This window comes from Miscanthus floridulus, chromosome 12 (assembly GCF_019320115.1).
Source record: "Miscanthus floridulus cultivar M001 chromosome 12, ASM1932011v1, whole genome shotgun sequence".
Taxonomy (NCBI): domain Eukaryota; kingdom Viridiplantae; phylum Streptophyta; class Magnoliopsida; order Poales; family Poaceae; genus Miscanthus; species Miscanthus floridulus.
In genome coordinates this window covers 70416188-70424705 of record NC_089591.1, presented here as the reverse complement: position 1 = coordinate 70424705, position 8518 = coordinate 70416188, and positions in this window count along the sequence as shown.

Here is an 8518-nt window from a genome sequence, read left to right as displayed (position 1 = left end):
GTAGTAGAGTAGTAATAGTAGCACTTAACGATGCATACATAAATGTGTGGTATATATGGTTCCATTATAATAATAAGTTACAAAAACTTGTCTTCAAATGAGTCCAATCCCTACATTATTACATAAATGTGTGGCATACATATCATTTTGCTACAGGTGCTCCCACGGTCCTCTTCTCAGCATTGGGGCGAGCCCAGGGCATGATCTTGGACTTGTTGAAGCGGTCCTCGATGGCCTTGATCTTCCTTGGATGATCGGTAAAAAGCCCGAGCTCTACGTAGTTGTTGTATTCTTTGGTTCTCTAGACCCCATCAGCTCCCACGATCCTCTACTTTCCTGACACAACCACGTGCCTCCTGTTGTCCTCCAGCATCACATAGTGGGCTACTTGCGCGACCTCAATTGCTAGTACCCACTGATCATCTTTGTAGCCAACACTTTGGAGCTCCACGGTGGTTAGCCCATAGTCATCCACAACAACCCCCTTTGGTTTCACCCACTAGCATCGAAAGACGGGTATCTATAGTTCACCACCGTAGTCAAGTTCCCATATCTCTTCAACCAACCCATAGTATTACCTCCTCTACCTCGTGGACTCATCGATGCCCTCATATCGAACACCACTGTTCTATGCCGTGCTCTTCTTGTCCTTCTCCTTTGTGTGGAACCTATATCCATTGATGTCATACCCTTGCCACATCATGATTTGGGTGGATAGGCCGGACGCAAGCCTCTTAACGGTCTTCGCTTCATCGGCTTCTCCACGGGGTATGTCCTGCTCTTGGAGCCACGCTGTAAAACAGCTCTTGTACTATTTTTGGACCCATGCCTCTATGCGCTGCCCATCATGAGCGACATGGATCTCGTCCAGGTGCTTCTCAACATAGATTTCCATGACCACTAACTAATGAAGGATGCTGTAATGAGCTTGTTGCACCGTTTCGTTTAGTACATCGGTGCATACTTTCCATCTCGTGCACCCCATCCCCAAGGTTCTGCCTTCGTGCTGATGGATGGGTAGCCCAATTGCCCTCCCATCTCAGATGTATTTCATGCAGCAGTTCACGGCCTCCTTGATTGTGTATGCCTCGATCATAGAGCCCTCTGGGTGAGCACGATTAAGGACGTATTTATTGAGGGTCGACATGAACCGCTCGTACATCCACATCTGGTGTAGGTACATGGGGCCCGGTTGATGTATCTGATCAACCATGTGCATCATCAGGTATGGCATAATATCGAAGTAAGATGGTCGGAAGCACATCTTGAGATGGCAAAGAGTCTCTGCGATGAACTATTTTAGGGTAGGTAGCTCAGCTTCATCGATGACCTTCTAGGTGATGCAGTTAAAGAAGTAGCACATCCATGTGATCACCATCTTCACGAACTCTGGACCGATGGCCCTGATCACAATTGGAAGGAACACCGCCAGCATGATGTGGCAGTCATGTGAGTTGTAGTTGGTCATTTTGAGGTCTTTCATCGAGACCAGGCTCTTGATGTTAGAAGAGAAACCAGTCAGCACCTTAACACCCCTAAGCCACTAGCACACAGCCCTCCGCTCGTCTTTCATCAGGTTGTAGCCTACACATGGGAGGTTGACTTTCCCGTTCTACGTTGATGGTTGTGGGTGAATGTCATGCCTAATGCCTAGGTTGACAAGATCCATCCATGACTTCAGACCATCCTTCGTCTTTCCCTTGATGTCTAACAGGATGCCAATCATGCTTTTGAATACATTCTTCTCTAGGTGCATGTAGCCGATGGCATGCGATGTATTTAGTGTTTTCTAGTACGACAGGTACTTGAAGAAAATTGACTTCTTCTTGAAAGGAATGGTAACAGATGGTTCCTTCATCTTATCCTGCTTTCTCTTCCTTGTCTTTGTCCCCTTTGTCTCTTTCTTCTTCTTTCTAAACTCAACCTCCATGTCTTTGAGCATGCCAAACACCTTTTTCCCATACCAAGTCTGTTTTGGTTCATCAAGTTGCAGCTCGGCCTGGTTATCGAAGTATTTATTCATGGTATCCCTTTGGTACCTATGCTTCTTGATAAGGAATCATTTGTGCCTCGTGTACACCATCTTGTTGGATCCCTTAAGGTAAGTGTAGCAGGTACTATCGATGCAAACTGCGTAGCTGGTCTTCCCTTGGATCTACCCTGATAGTGAAAAAAGACCAAGGTAATTGGTGATGGTCACAAAGATTATGGCTTTTAAAGTGAACTTCTTCCTTAGAGACGTATCCATCATCTCGACCCCTTTTTCCCATAGTATCTTTTTGTCCTCCATGAGCGGCTCTAGGAATACATCTATATCATTGTCGGGCTACCTCAGTCTAGAAATAACTATGGTCAGCAGAAGGTACCTGGATTTCTGAAACAACTAAGGAGGTAGGTTGTAGATAGTGAGGATGATCGACCAAGTGTTGTGCGAGCCGCTAAGGTCACCAAACTGGTTCATCCCATCGATACTCAGCACAAACCTAACGTTCCACACCTCTTTGCCAAACTCTGAGAACATGGCATTGAAATCATTCCACTGCTTGCCATCGAAAGGGTGTCGTAGCTTGCCATCATCCTTTGTGCGATCACCAGATGCATGCCAGGACATCAGCTTGGCATCCTTGGGGCTCCCGAATATTGCCCATAGATGATCAATGATAGGCAGGTACTGCATCAACAGTGTAGGACTTTTCCTCTACATGTAACCCTCTTCTTCCTCATCCTATTAAGATGAGATCTGCTTCTTCTTCTTCACCCCCTTCTTCATGGCCCTCTTTTCTTTGGCCCACCAAAGGCTCCATCATCGTTCTCATCCACGCGACAACCGGTGTTCCTCTTATATCGACCTGCACCGCAATGTGGACAACTCTCTAACTTCTCATACTGCTCACCCCGATAAAGGATACAGTGGTTAGGGCAGGCGTTGAACTTTCTAAGTTTCATCACCACTGGTCGGATTAGCTTCTTCGCCCGATAGGTATTGGTGGGCACCTTGTTATCCTTTGGATATGTGTCAGCAAGGACACTTAAGATCTCATTGAAGCTAGTGTTAGACCAGCCATGCTAAGCCTTCAACAACAACATCTAGAGGTTAAAACACAGCGCCATCCAATGCTTCGGATAGTCCTTATAGAGCAGGTCAATTGCCACCTACTTCATGTCTCTGAAATTCTCTAGCCATCTCGAGCTCCCAAATAGAATGTCATCTTCATCGAGGCGGTTAGCTATTTCCTCCAAAAGCTCCACACCCTTTGGGTCCCTTACAATAGCCTCCTCATCCTCATCCCTACCACCATTGTCATCAGCAACCTTGTCTTCGAATAAATCCTCCATTGTGATGTAATCACGAGCATTGTGATCGCTGGCTGCTGCTGCTGCTGCTGATGAGGCAGGTTGTCATCCTACATGGTATGCATTGATGTTGGTATTTTTAAACGCATATAGATAAATCCGCAAGTGCATGGATACCGTTGTAGCTTTTACCTAGGAGTATTCTAGAGTATCATATTTATCCATAGGGAAACAATGGTTAAAGAAGTAGATAGTTCACTATCATGTATCTACTAACTAGTATACTAATTAAACTAAAGTGGGGGTAAGTGTTGATGATGATATGAGTTATGAATAATAACACACATATGAGAGTTCCAAGGTATATAAATGAGCAGTCTAGCTAAATTGAGAGGACAACGGTTGAGTTCAAGGTTCCTAAATACTTCTCTATTACTTTGGTTTTATTCTAGTTTAGACTAGAGGGTATAACTAAAGCATGGGTAGATATAGCGATCACACACAATAGCACTTTGGGACATCAAAACACTAGCCATAGAAAGGGATGAGAAAGGGACTAGAAAGCTCCGACTATGGTCCTAGAAACACCAACCCAAACATGGTGGACTACATCGGCCATCAGGGCTGTCACCACCTAGGGCTACCACAACTATCCATGAGGTTGGGTGCAACCTTAGGTAACTCATAGTCTAGACACCACATCTACACTACTAATTACTACTCTAATCACATATAATAACTAGAGCACTCGATGCAAGTGGAGATCCCATGCTAAGGTATGATAACTATACTAACCATACACATGAAAGGCATAAAAGTGAATAGAGAAGATAACTATATTAAAACATAAGTCTTGCAAAAGTAAGATACAAAGATATACCCGACCTCCGAATATTTCTCTAGAACCCAAGCATGGCTCAACTCTCCCTAACTCTCAACTAGGGCTATTCTACTTCTACATCTTGAGAGCTGGCACTGATCCTGATGAGGAGGGTATGAATTAGGGTTTTAGGATGGCCTCCAGGAAGGGGTAGGGGCTGCTATATATAGGCCAAGGTGGAGTAGGGGGCAAGGAATCGAGGTGGAGTAGGGGGCAAGGAATTGCCACATCATCGATCCGCGTCAACTCCCTCAACCATCGTTCGATAAACCCGACCTAAAACTGTCTTAAAATCAATGGTGTAGATCATAGGAAGGAGTACAAGGTGGTCGAGGGAGAGCAAGCTCCATGATAGGCTGACCAGCCTAGGCTAGGCCGCCTGGCCCACTTTCATGGCCGTTTGGCCCAAGCTTTGGCGTGGTGTCTTCTGAAACCTTCTAAAGTTGTCTTTCACGGTTTTCGTGGGTTGAATCACTTGTTGTTGTCGGTTTGCTTGTTTGGAGTGTATGACTGTGGTCTCAAGAGCTATTTTCTAGATAAATCCTCCTGCATACAAATATTTACCAAAGCTCATAGAATTCATTAGTTTAAACCCTTATACCTATGTTTGGTGATGGAATTAAATATAAATGCAGGTTATGTTGATGGTTTATAATTGATGTTAGTGACCATCAATAAGCTCCCTCAAGCTTAACCTTTGACAGTCCTAGAGCAAACCTAAACTCAGCAATGGATCAGGAGTTACTACAATGTTACATGCCTCAAAAGTACACAGGCGTTCAATTAAGAATTCTCCTCTAGATTAGAATAAACTGATCTGACTTTCAAACATACCCATATTACATTCAACTATGGGGCTTCTTAGCCTTCACTTGGGTCTTGAGCAACTGAAAGACAGAACGATTAAGTCAAGTACTATGTATCAAGTTCTTTGTTCAACCATTGTTTCGGTGTTTTTATAGGTTTTCAAAATAAAACTCAGAGATTTCATTGTATGACACTATCAAGTCTCTCAATATATGTGGTATTTGTGGATCCTTACCAAGGCAATAAAGATGTTATGACTTTTTCTCTTCCTACCACTAAGGCTTATGTAGAGTTCATAGGTATGGAAAAAGCTAGAGCATACTTGCAATGCATATACTGTAAAGTCAAACAATGGATCTAAAGAGAGTTGAGTCATACAATCAAATCAAGATGTGTTTCTATGTGCAAAATGTGTTTTTTTAAATACGTTTAGGAGACGAATATCTATCTCTAGGAATTTTCTAGCTTCTTTCTGGAATTTAATTCCTACCTTCTTCATCTTAATCATTACATTCTAAGTTCCCAACAATCTTTTCATGAGCTCCAAATACTTTATTTGGGTTCATCATGTTCCAAAGTGTCTCTGGGAAATTTTCCTAAATTTTCAGAGGTCTCGGAGTATTTTTCGTGGCTTAAATATCAATTCTAGACTTTTCTAGAATTATTTTATTCATGAAATTAATTAATTCCGAAAATAAATATTATATCTCATTTTCCAACCAACTCTCAAAGCCTATGTGCAATAATTCTAATAAATCCCAAAGGCCCATGCATTTATTTACTAATGGGCTTTAATGATTATTTAGGCCCATTAGTAAATGTGGAGGGTGCAACATCAATTAGTACTATATTGCTAGTTGATGTAGATATGGGGAGTTTTTCTCCCTATAAATATGTACCAACTCCTTGGGCAAAGCACACCAAAACTACCATAAGGGGAGCCCCTAGTTTGGGAAATCCCTCGTGAAGTAAATTAGATTTGTCTCCTCTCACCGTCGCCATCACCGTCGCGCTGCCCGACGCTATAGACCCGCTGTTGATTGCAAGAAGCTCATAGGTGAGTTCACCATCATCTCCTCTTATTCCCTATGCTCTCTGGATCGTCAAACTATGGCCTCTAGACCCAAACCAAGCGCTCCGGGGAGCTTCTCGCCGTCGATAATGGAGCTCCCGCGTGTCGGTTTCCTTCTCCGGCCGGTGACTCTCTCTCCCCCTCCTTTCTAATCTAGGCTATCTAGATTCAATCCAATGGCCCAAGATCGCACGTACCCCTTCATTGGGTTTATTTGCAAAAGAGCCCCTATAGTTTCGCGTAATATAACCTGCAGTCCATGGCGCACTTCCAGAATACGTTTTCCTATTCTGAAAGTGTAGTTTCTTTCTAGTAGATTCAGAATACATTTTCTCTTTCAGAAAGCATAAAATCCCTCTATTAGATTTAAAATACATTTTATTCTTTTGAAAACGTAGTTTCTTTGGTTAGATCCAAATTATGCTTTCATCTATTTACAGTTTTGCCACTAATCTTGTTTTAGCCAAAAAATCTTTGTTTTAACTCCGTTTTGATCCATTAAAGTTGCGTTAGATTCATAATTAAGTAATATACATGTTCATCCTACTGTTAAATATATTTTCCACTTTTGAAATTTGAGGTTAGATTTAATCTATTATTTTATTAAAGAAAATCTTGTTTAATTCATAACTTTTTCGTTATAGCCCCGATTAGAGTGCTTTTCGTGTCTGTGTGTTCGTAGCGAGACGTTTAGATTTGTTTTACAAACTTTTCAACTTGATTTATGTTTGGTTACTATTTTAATTTAGATCTATTGTTTACTTCGTGTATGGTTGTATGGATGCTTGTGTGGTGATTTATGATCATGTGTAGTCGGTGAGCTTACGTTGGTGATATAAAAGAAGTTGGTGATCCAGAAGAAGTCCTTTGGAGGTTACAATTCAATAGAAGAAGGATTTGATTTTAAGGCAAGTATAGCATGGGATCTTCCTTGTTGTCCTATACACCTTTAATTATTTAATTCATACTACATGTGTCTACCTTGACTGTCACTAAGGATTTCCTAGTGCTTTGTTACCTTGTGCCTTGTTACCTATGGGGTATTGCATTGGGTAGTATGATGCTAGTGCTCAATTAAAGACCATGATCTTGTAACTTGACTAATATGCAATAAGATGCTTTTTATGGTGCTCTAGATTCCTCTCCCTAAGGACTTATCTGTAAGTGAACATCTAGGACTCATAGTACAGTTGTGAGGGCTATATGGCTTTAGCTTTAGCTCAGTATGAGGTCCTTTTCTAGCTTGTTAGAGGTTACCTTTATGGGCATAAGAATGGCTTGATGAATCAGGTATAGGACAACCTCTACTCTTATGTGTATAGGCTACGTGTCATTGTGCATTCGATAGGGGGTTCCTATATTTGTTTGTCGAGTGAATCTAATGACCCTACTTGTTAGACAAACCTTTGAAAGGCTTCATAGTGAACCCTGCCGACCTTCCTTGGAAGTGGGTCAAGAGATTAGCTACCTTGAGCGAAAGGGTAAATCACGACTCACAGTGAAAGTGTACAACCTCTGCAGAGTGTAAAACGGGTATATCAGCCGTGCTCACAGTCACAAAGCGGCCTTAGACCCTTACGGAATAGATGATGAACACTGAACATACCGATGATAAAGATGCTCACTAAAGATTACTGTTTATGCTAATCATTATTCATGTTTACCTGATCATGTGTTTACATGGGCTTGTGGATAAACTTGTTGGCACCCTATTGCTAAAATCATGACTCATTAAAAGCTAATCACAGTTAAACAGTGTCAGCCTTTTGAGCCTCATGAACCCCATGTTATATTTGTTGAGTATGACATTATACTTATGCTTGCTTTACTTTTAAATCTTTGGCAAAAAATCTCAGATGGGTACCGATTGCTAGAGTTTGGAGAAATTGGCTTGTGATTCAACCAGCCAGTTGTCCCTGTGGAATTGAGTCTTCACCCCAAAGATTGTAGTTGTCTTTCCATTGTTTACTATCTAAGATTATATTCTTTAGACATAGTACGTTATATATTGAGCTTGTCTATGATATTATCCTTATTATAGCTATATGTGAGAATTGACTTCCTGGGCTCACATATGGTGTGTATCTGGTTTTGTTCTTAAATCGGGTGCTACAATTTGCTAGAGAATAGGGGCTATCTTATTCATCTCTCTTTCTTTTTTTAGGCAGGCATCTGAGTACCCATTGTTTTAAATATTTCAGACATTTTTGTGTTTTTTTCAACTTCTTTTTCCTTTTTTAGAATAACTTTGCGCATAGCCCCAATATCTTTTTCTGATAAAACTTTTGAGAGTTAGCAACAAGAACTTTCGAGCATTTTTTGGTGGATGGAAACCTATCAAGCATGTTTTTGTGTTCCCTCCCAATGTTGTTAGTAAATATTTTTGGGTGGATCTAGATAAAGGCATGTTTCTGCACCTACCCCTAGTGTAGGAGTAGTGCATATGTGGGTGGTGTGTATATGAT